General features: G+C 53.1%; 1 protein-coding gene across 1 annotated transcript in view; it reads left to right on the top strand.

Annotated features, from left to right (window-relative positions):
* The first annotated feature begins 8137 nt into the window (after nt 1-8137).
* LOC139228979 (solute carrier family 35 member E2A-like) overlaps nt 8138-10592 on the top strand; it is a 37219-nt gene continuing 34764 nt past the window's right edge. Inside the window, exon 1 of the mRNA XM_070860614.1 lies at nt 8138-8241. The gene's annotated coding sequence lies outside the window, so the exon portion shown is untranslated. The remainder of the gene's footprint in view (nt 8242-10592) is intronic.

The raw sequence follows: 10592 nt of genomic DNA, 5'->3' as shown, positions 1-10592 counted from the left end.
GGCATCAGAAGGCAAGCAATGCCTTCTCCTCAGACACTTTAATGTCACCCTGTTTATATATCGGAAGGCCTGGCAATGCATTTCCTTTTAAGACACTTCCAGGAAAACCTGTTGCTTTAAGATACAAAGTAGTTCACGGTTAAACTTTTAACTTTCACGATGTCCAACAACATCCTTCAGCTGTCAGTGACGCAGATAGAGAGAGATGGGGGACATGCAGGCCAAGAAGCAGCAGACCCCACACCTTGCTGACTCCCATTCGGATCCTTGCTACTGGATCACAAGATCATGTGATGCTTATGAATGACGAAGGCCATTCCCTTTCAACTCCCAGCTTAGCTACTTTAACCATGCACAGAGTAAGTGTTGCACAACCCCCCTGAGATGTCTGCGCTCCTCTAATTCTGCCCTCTTGAGCATCCCTGATTATAATCGCTCAACCATCGGTGGCCGTGTCTTCTGTTGCCTAGGTCCCAAGCTCTGGAACTCCCTTCCTTAACCTCTCTGTCTCTCTTTCCTCCTTTAAGACACTCCTTAAAACCTACCTCTTTGACCAAGCTTTTGGTCACCTGCCCTAATTTCTCCTTATGTGGCTCGGTGTCAATTTTTTAACTCATAATATCTCTGTGAAGCGCCCTGGGATGTTTCACTATGTTAAAGGCGCCAAATAAGTACAAGTTGTTGTTGTTATGCAGTACTTTATATTTGTCTGCATTCAAATTTAATCTTCCACGCCAATAATTTGAAACATGTGGAGTACACTGTGTGTCCCAGAGCAACTCCATTGCAGCTGCAGGGGTTGTAGCTTCAGACCAGCCTGGGAGCTGCCCTGAAGTCACCAGGCATGGTATAACTACAATCCCAGGCTGTTTCACATTTCCCTGGTGTTCCTCCGTCAGGCCAGTCTAAAGTCGCACTTACCCTCTGCTGATTGCAAAAGAGCCATTTCAGGATATTCCCTGTGGCTGATGTCACGGAAGCTTCTTAATAAGGAGGGAGACTCTACTCACAGGTCTGTCTGCCGCAAGTAACATAGGTTTTGTTTAATCTGTTAAATGGATTTACAGAAAATAACTAGCACGCCTGCCAAGTGCCACTTATTAAAAATAGCAATCACCCAATATGGTGTAAAAATATCTCGGGTCAGATCATACCTTGAGTCCTGGTTACTGAGGCACAAGAGAGAAATTAAAGCTTTAGTAGCACTTAACAGAACAGTAATGAAGCTTATCTCAGATTAGAAGATTGAAGTATGAGGAAAAATGGGAGAAAATTTGGCTATTTCCCTACATTTTTGATGAAGCTTTTGGTCATCTGCCGCAATTTCTTCTTATGTGGCAAATGTATCTGTTTTGTCTTTGCTTTGTGCTAAAGGCACTATATAAATAAACATTGTCATTTCCCACATTACAACAGTGACTACACTTCAAAAGTACTTCATTGGCTGTAAAGCGCTTTGAGACGTCCGGTGGTCGTGAAAGGCGCTATATAAATGCAAGTCTTTATTTGTTTAAAAAGAGATTGAGATGACCTGAGAAAGGAAAATCAGATAGTTAATAGCTGCCTCTGTTGCTTCTTCTTGCCCACCAAGCCAAACCTCCCCCTGGGATCTCCCGCCCCCTGGGATCTCCTTCCCCTTGGGATCTCCCTCCCCCTGGGATCTCCCTCACCCTTGCCCTGAGTAAGACAATGAGGTTGGAGCGGTGATGTGTTCCTTGTTGAAACAAAATTAAATGCGATCTACTCTTAGAATTGTAATAGGCTCCAAAATGTTCCAGAACAGCTTTCAAAAATGAAACATTTCTAGAGAGCATGTCTCCAAATCCTGCCCTACAAAATAGTTCTCATACCTCCAGCATTCACAGCTACCGTCAGCAATTTCTAAATCTACCAGTCCTACAAACTCTCATTTTGTGTACTACAATTAAATCATTAGGATGTAGCTGCTGAAGTTATGATAAGCCCTGTCCCGCCATTGTTTAAGTCTAATACCTTACAGGTCTAAATCCAGAACTGTTTTGAACAACCAATTTTGAGGGTGTGATGGCAAGGCTTTTAGGCTTCAATTCTGCCCTCTTGCGCATCCTATTGTTAAGAGGTATTAAGGGATTTAGCATCCTTGAAAGTAGATAAATCGCCAGAACCAGATTAAATATATCCGAGGCTGTTAAAAGAAGCAAGGGAGGAAATTGCGGAGGCTCTGACCATCATTTTCCAATCCTCCCTGGCTATAGGAGTTGGGCCAGAGGATTGGGGAACTGCTAATAAAGGTCATAAGAACATAAGAAATAGGAGCAGGAGTAGGTCATACAGCCCCTCGAGCCTGCCCTGCCATTCAATAAGATCATGGCTGATCCGATCATGGACTCAGCTTCACTTCCCTGTCCGCTCTCCGTAACCCCTTATTCCCTTATCGTTTAAGAAACTATCTATTTCTGTCTTAAATATATTCCATGTCCCAGCTTCCACAGCTCTCTGAGGCAGCGAATTCCACAGATTTACAACCCTCTGAGAGAAGAAATTTCTCCTCATCTCAGTTTTAAATGGGCGGCCCCTTATTCTAAGATCATGCCCCCTAGTTCTAGTCTCCCCCATCAGTGGAAACATCCTCTCTGCATCCACCTTGTCAAGCCCCCTCATAATCTTATACGTTTTGATAAGATCACCTTTCATTCTTCTGAATTCCAATGTTGTACCATTGTTTAAAAAGGGAGGATAGGATAAACCGAGTAATTACAGGCCAGTAGGTTTAACCTCAGTGGTGGGCAAATTACTGGAATCAATTCTGAGGGACAGTATAAACCTTCATTTAGAAAGCACTGATTAATCAAGGACAGACAGCATGGATTTGTCCTGAATGGCCCTGGAGAAGGAGCTCTCGGAGTCCGCTGGTACACTTGAGGTCTTCAGCAACTGGTTGGCACCAGAGACTGGAGGGCATCGTGGATAGTATAATAATATTGACACTGGGGTAACTCATTGTCACCTCATTGGTTTATTTAGCAAAGACTACACCGAAAATCTCGCATCTAGAGCTTGCCAAGCATTGGCCTATGTCACACTTGAAAATAAACACAGTTTAAGTTTTCAAACTGTGTTTCAAACTGTTAATCCTACACACTCTGGCAATAAGCTAAATGGTACCTAGAGTTTATTAATAATACATAAAAACAGAATTTCTCAGCGGGTCAGGCAGCATCTGTGGAGAGAGAACAGAGTTAATGTTTCAGGGCGATTGATAGATCCTTACTATACAGTATAAATGTACACGAGGCCCATGCTTGAGAGAAGGTCAGTCTGTGACCTGTCCTTTATTCCTTAGCACTCAAGTGATGAAGGTGGGTGGAGCTTCCCCTTTTGTACCTGAAGGCCCAGGTTAGGAGTGTCTCCCACCTAGTGGTCATTGTTCTCACAGTGTGCAACTTAGGTCAGATTATACATGGGTTACAATGCTGGTTGAATACATGACATCACCTCCCCCCCAAAGTCTTATTGGGATCACAGGTTGAGTCTCTCTGGTGGTTTACGCTCCCTTGTAGAGCGCCTGAGTTGGGGCTCTGGTTGTTGGGCGCTGGCCTGAGTGTCTGCTGTTTGCGGTGCCTCAGGCCTGTCCGGACTGCCCACAGTGACTGGGCTCTCCTCCCTTTGATTCCGGTGTTCGGTCACCTGTGGTGGAGTGAACTCTACATCGTGTTCTTCCTCTGCTTCTTCTATGGGGTTGCTGAACCTCCTTTTTGTTTGATCCACGTGTTTGCGGCAGATTTGTCCATTGGTAAGTTTAACTACCAGAATCCTATTTCCCTCTTTGGCAATCACAGTGCCTGTGAGCCATTTGGGCCCTGTAGTTGAGGACAAAAACAGGATCATTTACATCAATACATCACGCCCTCGCATTCCTGTCATGGTAGTCATATTGTGGCTGGCGCCTGCTCTCGACAATTTCTTTCATGGTGGAGTGTATAAGGGATAACTGGGTTTTGAGCGTCCTTTTCATTCGCAGCTTTGCTGGTGGAACCCCTGTGAGCGAGTGTGGTTGGGATCTATAGGCCAACAGGAGGCGTGATAAGCGGGTTTGTAGGGAACCCCCTTGGATTCTGAGCATCCCCTGTTTGATTATCTGCACTGCTCGTTCTGCCTGGCCGTTTGAGGCCGGCTTGAACAGTGCCGTTCTGATATGGTTAATTCCATTGCCTGCCATGAAGTCCTGGAATTCAGTGCTTGTGAAGCACGGGCCATTGTCGCTGACCAAGACGTCCGGTAGACCGTGGGTGGCGAACATTGCCCGTAGACTTTCTACCGTGGCAGAGGATGTGCTTGAATTTAAAATGTCACACTCGATCCATTTGGAGTAGGCGTCTACTACAACCAAAAACATTTTTCCCATGAAAGGACCTACATAGTCCACATGGATGCGTGACGAAGGCTTGGTGGGCCATGGCCAGGGGCAAAGGGGGGCTTCCCTGGGCGCATTGCCCAGCTGGGCACACATGTTGCACCTGCGAACACAAAGTTCCAGATCTACATCTATCCCTGGTCACCAAACGTGTGACCTGGCAATTGCCTTCATCATGACAATGCCCGGGTGCTCACTGTGGAGTTCTCTGATGAATAACTCTCTGCCCATCTGGGGCATGAATACGCGGTTTCCCCACAGTAGGCAATCGGCCTGAATCGAGAGTTCATCCTTGCGCCTGTGAAATGGTTTAAACTCCTCAGGGCATGCCCTGTACATGGTTGCCCAGTCCCCATTCAGGACACATTTCTTGACTAGAGACAATAGCGGGTCTCTATTTGTCCAGACTTTAATTTACGGTCTGTCACGGGTGAGCCTTCGCTTCCGAAAGCTTCAACAGCCATGACCATCTCAGCAGCATGCTCGGTAGCCCCCTCAGTGGTGGCTAGTGGGAGCCTGCTGAGTGCATCGGCGCAGTTTTCGGTGCCCGGTCTGTGCCGAATTATATAGTCATAGACGGCTAACGTGAGTGCCCACCTCTGTATGCGGGCCGATGCGTTTGCATTTATGGCATTGTTGTCGGCCAAAAGGGACGTTAGGGGTTTGTGATCTGTCTCCAGCTCAAATTTCCTGCCAAACAGGTACTGGTGCATTTTCTTTACCGCATATACACATGCGAGCATCTCCTTTTCTACCATCCCGTAGCCCCTTTCTGCCTGGGACAGACTCCTGGAGGCATAAGCGACCGGCTGTAACTGACCCTTGGCATTGACATGCTGCAACACACACCCAACACCATAAGACGACGCATCGCATGTTAACACAAGTTTCTTACATGGGTCATATAGCGTTAACAGATTGTTGGAACATAACAAATTGCGTGCTCTATTAAAAGCCCTTTCCTGGCTGTCCCCCCAGACCCATTCGCGACCTTTGCGTAGGAGCACGTGTAGTGGCTCTAGCAGCGTGCTCAATTTGGGAAGAAAGTTACCAAAATAGATCAGAAGCCCCAGGAATGAACGCAGCTCCGTCGTGTTACGGGGTCTGGGTGCTCTCTGAATCACTTCCGTCTTGGACGTAGTAGGGCTGATCCCGTCTGCTGCTACCCACATCCCCAGGAATTCTACCTCTGGAGCTAGGTAGACGCACTTCGCCTTTTTCAGTCACAGACCGACCCGGTCCAGTCTGCGTAGCACCTCCTCCAGGTTGTGGAGGTGTTCTTCAGTATCGTAACCCGTGATGAGGATGTCGTCCTGAAAAACCACCGTCCCTGGAATCGACTTGAGGAGGCTTTCCATATTTCGTTGGAAGATCGCGGCGGCCGAGCGAATCCCGAACGGACATCTGTTGTACTCAAACAACCCCTTGTGTGTCGTGATGGTGGTCAGCTTCTTCGACTCACTCGCCAGCTCCTGGGTCATGTAAGCTGAGGTCAGGTCCAATTTTGAAAAATGTTTGCCACCGGATAGCGTCGCAAAGAGGTCCTCCGCTCTCGGTAGCGGGTACTGGTCTTGGAGTGACACCTGATTAATGGTGGCCTTGTAATCACCACATATCCTGACCGACCCATCCGCCTTGAGCACCGGCACAATCGGGCTCGCCCAGTCACTGAATTCAACTGGCGAGATGGTGCCTTCCCTCAGCAGGCGGTCCAGTTCGCCTTCTATCCTTTCCCGCATCATGTACGGCACCGCTCTGGCCTTGTGGTGTACTGGCCTGGCGTCCGGGTTTATGTGAATCACTACCTTGGCCCCCATGAAAGTGTCAATGCCGGGTTGAAATAATGAGTCAAATTTGTCCAGGATCTGTGAGCATGATACTCGCTCCACAGAGGAGATTGCATTGACATCGTCCCATTTCCAGTTCATGACAGCAAGCCAACTCCTCCCCAGTAGTGCGGGACCGTCCCCTGGGACAATCCAGAGTGGCAACCTGTTCTCCGAATCTTTGTGGGTCACGACTACCATGGCGCTGCCTAGCACCAGAATGATCTGCTTTGTGCAAGTCCGTAGCTGTGCGTCAATCGCCGATAATTTTGGCCTCCTGGCCTTGGACGCCCACAACTTTTTGAACTGTTTGATACCCATCAGGGACTGGCTAGCCCCCGTGTCTAGCTCCATTGACACTGGGATGCCATTGAGGAGCACTTTCATCATTATCGGTGGCGTCCTGGTGTATGAACTGTATACGTGCTCCACATGAACTCGCTGAACTTCAGCTTCCAGCGATTTCCCCCAGCGTTCATTTCTGCAATTTCTGCAGGTATTTTGCTCATCTCTGCAAACTCTGGCTGAGTGTGTGCCTCCACGCCTCCAACATGAGCTGTTGTTGGAAACAAAAGGTCCCTTGCCAGTCGATCGTCCCTGACTGCCCCTGTTATTGTCCTTGAGTGCGCCATTAACAGGTGTTGATGGACCCATTACTGGCCGCATTGTCCCTTGCAATGGCGTGAATCGCCGTTCAACTTGCCATTGTCTCTGTCGAACTCCCCCTCTGGGTTCGACTACATGTTGGGGCATGCCCGATTGCCCCTGTCTGCCTGGAGAACTGTGTGCTGCTTTAACAATGTTGAATCTCTGTCCCAACCATTCCTTAACACAGTACCTCTCGTCTGTTCTGCTTGTGGCCATGCTCGCGTGGTTTAAATCCCAGTTTCTTGTTGCCATTGATAGATCCTTACTACACAGTATAAATGTACACGAGGCCCATGCTTGAGAGAAGGTCAGTCTGTGACCTGTCCTTTATTCCTTAGCACTCAAGTGATGAAGGTGGGTGGAACTTCCCCTTTTGTACCTGAAGGTCCAGGTTAGGAGTGTCTCCCACCTAGTGGTCATTGTTCTCACAGTGTACAACTTAGGTCAGTTTATACATGGGTTACAATGCTGGTTGAATACATGAAAGCGATGACCTTTCGTCAGAACTGGGTGAAGTTAAAGATGTAACAAGTTTTAAGCAAGTGCAGGAAAAGGGAAAGGGAAAGGGATAGATGGGGGGAAAAAAAACAAAAGGGAAGGTTGGTGATGGGGTGGAAGGCAGCAGAGATTAGAGACAAAAGGGATAATGGTGCAAGGCAAAGGGAGATGGTAATGGGACAAATAAAGAAACCACTCACAAAAAGGGGCGAGTGTTCAAAGTAAAGTACACAACAGCAGTGAACTGCAATAAAAGAAAACCCCAAGTGTTTTGCCACTGGCACACATCACTGAAATGAAACGGCGCAGATTAACCCTGTTAATTGCTGAATCTCTTTTGGAACTTGCACATTTTGTTAACGGTCGTAAATGATTTTTCAAAAGAGAATTGAATAAATACTTGAAAGGAAAAAAATGACAGGGCGACAGGGCAAGAGCGGGGATTAATTAGACAGCTCTACCATAGCAGGGGGCACAGGCTCGAGGGGCCAAACGGCCTCAGTGACCAGCACAGCACAGGAGGCCATTCGGCCCATCGAATCCGCGCCGCGCAGTCAGTCCCACTCCCCCCCCCCCCCTGCTCTTTCCCCATATCCTGCCCATTTTTACTCCTTCACGTATTTATCCAATTCCCTGTTGAAGTACTAATGCTGTATGATAAACAAAAAGTGGCTCTGCCGGAGCGGGAGTGTCGGCTGACACCCAGTGGCCCACAATGCCCAGCGGGCCAGACACTCTTGCCAAACACTCCTTGTCTTTGTCCTAACTTACCCAGTGGCGAGGCGCGAGAGAGAGAGAGACGGTCAGTGTACACGCCGCGGTTAGCAGCTTTGCGGGAAGGATAATGGCGCCTTTGTCCGTGACGAGGAACGGCGGGTGAGTGGCGCGGACCGGAGAGGGGCAGCGAGGGGTTTGATGCGGACCGGAGAGGGGCAGTGATGGGATGCGGACCGGAGAGGGGCAGCGAGGGGTTTGATGCGGACCGGAGAGGGGCAGTGATGGGATGCGGACCGGAGAGGGGCAGCGAGGGGTTTGATGCGGACCGGAGAGGGGCAGTGATGGGATGCGGACCGGAGAGGGGCAGCGAAGGGGTTTGATGCGGACCGGAGAGGGGCAGTGATGGGATGCGGACCGGAGAGGGGCAGCAAGGAATGTGATGCGGACCGGAGAGGGGCAGCGAGTGACGCGGGTCCCGGGAGCTGCAGGCTGGGGAGCCGGACTGACTGAGTGTGCGGGGCGGGGCGGGGCGGCTTGTATTGTGAGCTCTGCAGATCCCTCGGGACCCCTGCTGTTACAAATGCTTTTAAAAAAAAAACATCTATTGCAAACTGTGGTATGCACTAAACGCAAGACCAATCTGTAACTTTTTTTGCACGTGAAAGGGAGGTGTGTGTGTGTGTGTCAATCTGTTGTGTTTGTAAACATCGGTTTTCTGTTCTTTATGCCCAGCGTATAACGGGATCTCCCATCACTTAATTCCGTTTGGAGGCGGTACAACAATTAATTGCAACAAAAAAAACCACCGAATGTTGTGTGGGCAGAGCTTTCCCCTCCACCCCCACTCTCTCTCCCCCTCTGCCTCTCCCCTCCCCCCCCCCTCTCTCTCTCCCCTCCACCCTCTCTCTCTCTCTCCCCCCCCTCTCTCCCCCCCCCCTCTCTCCCCCCCCCCTCTCTCCCCCCCCCCTCTCTCCCCCCTCTCTCCCCCTCTCTCTCTCCCCCCCCCCCTTCTCTCCTCTCTCCCCCCCCCCTCTCTCCCCCCCCCCCTCTCTCTCTCCCTCCCCCCCTCTCTCTCTCCCCCCCCCCTCTCTCTCCCCCTCCCCCTCTCTCCTCCCCCCCCCCCTCTCTCTCTCCCCCCCCCCCTCTCTCTCCCCCCCCCCCTCTCCTCTCCCCCCCCCCCCCCTCTCTCTCCCCCCCCCTCCCCTCTCTCCTCTCCCCCCCCCCTCTCTCTCTCCCCTCCCCCTCTCTCTCTCTCCCCTCCCCCTCTCTCTCTCCCCTCCACCCTCTCTCCTCCCCCCCCCCCCTCTCTCCCCCCCCCCTCTCTCCCCCCCCCCTCTCTCCCCCCCCCCTCTCTCCCCCCCCCCCCCTCTCTCCCCCCCCCCTCTCTCTCTCCCCCCCCCCTCTCTCTCTCCCCCCCCCCCCCCTCTCTCTCTCCCCCCCTCTCTCTCTCCCCCCCCCCCTCTCTCTCTCCCCCCCCCCTCTCTCTCTCCCCCCCCCCTCTCTCTCCCCCCCCCCTCTCTCTCCCCCCCCCCCCTCTCTCTCTCCCCCCCCCCCTCTCTCTCCCCCCCCCCCCCTCTCTCTCCCCCCCCCCCCCTCTCTCTCTCCCCCCCCCCTCTCTCTCTCCCCCCCCCCCCTCTCTCTCTCCCCCCCCCCCCCTCTCTCTCCCCCCCCCCCCTCTCTCCCCCCCCCCTCTCTCCCCCCCTCCTCTCTCTCTCCCCCCCCCCCCTCGCTCTCTCCCCCCCCCCCCTCGCTCTCTCCCCCCCCCCCCTCGCTCTCTCCCCCCACCCTCGCTCTCTCCCCCCCCCCCTCTCTCTCTCCCCCCCCCTCTCTCTCTCCCCCCCCCCTCTCTCTCTCCCCCCCCCCTCTCTCTCTCCCCCCCCCCCTCTCTCTCCCCCCCCCCCCTCTCTCTCTCCCCCCCCCTCTCTCTCTCCCCCCCCTCTCTCTCTCCCCCCCCCCCCCCTCTCTCTCCCCCCCCCCCCCTCTCTCTCCCCCCCCCCCCCCTCTCTCTCCCCCCCCCCCCTCTCTCTCCCCCCCCCCCCCCCTCTCTCTCCCCCCCCCCCTCTCTCTCTCCCCCCCCCCCCTCTCTCTCCCCCCCCCCCTCTCTCTCTCCCCCCCCTCTCTCTCTCTCCCTCCCCCCCCCCCTCCACCCTCCTCCACCCTCTCCCTCCCCCCCCCTCCACCCTCTCCCTCCCCCCCCCCCTCCCTCCCTCCCTCCCCCCCCCCTCCCCCCCCCCCTCCACCCTCTCCCTCCCCCCCCCCCTCCACCCTCTCCCTCCCCCACCCCTCCACCCTCTCCCTCCCCCCCCCTCCACCCTCTCCCTCCCCCCCCCTCCACCCTCTCCCTCCCCCCCCCCTCCACCCTCTCCCCCCCCCCTCCCCCTCTCCTCCCCCCCCTCCACCCTCTCCCTCCACCCCCTCCACCCTCTCCCTCCCCCCCCCCTCCACCCTCTCCCTCCCCCCCCCCTCCACCCCTCCCTCCCCCCCCTCCACCCTCTCCCTCCCCCCCCCCT

This window comes from Pristiophorus japonicus, chromosome 18 (assembly GCF_044704955.1).
Source record: "Pristiophorus japonicus isolate sPriJap1 chromosome 18, sPriJap1.hap1, whole genome shotgun sequence".
NCBI classification, from domain to species: Eukaryota; Metazoa; Chordata; class Chondrichthyes; family Pristiophoridae; genus Pristiophorus; species Pristiophorus japonicus.
The sequence above is the reverse complement of the archived record's forward strand: the minus strand, read 5'-3'. Positions and strand labels throughout refer to the sequence as shown.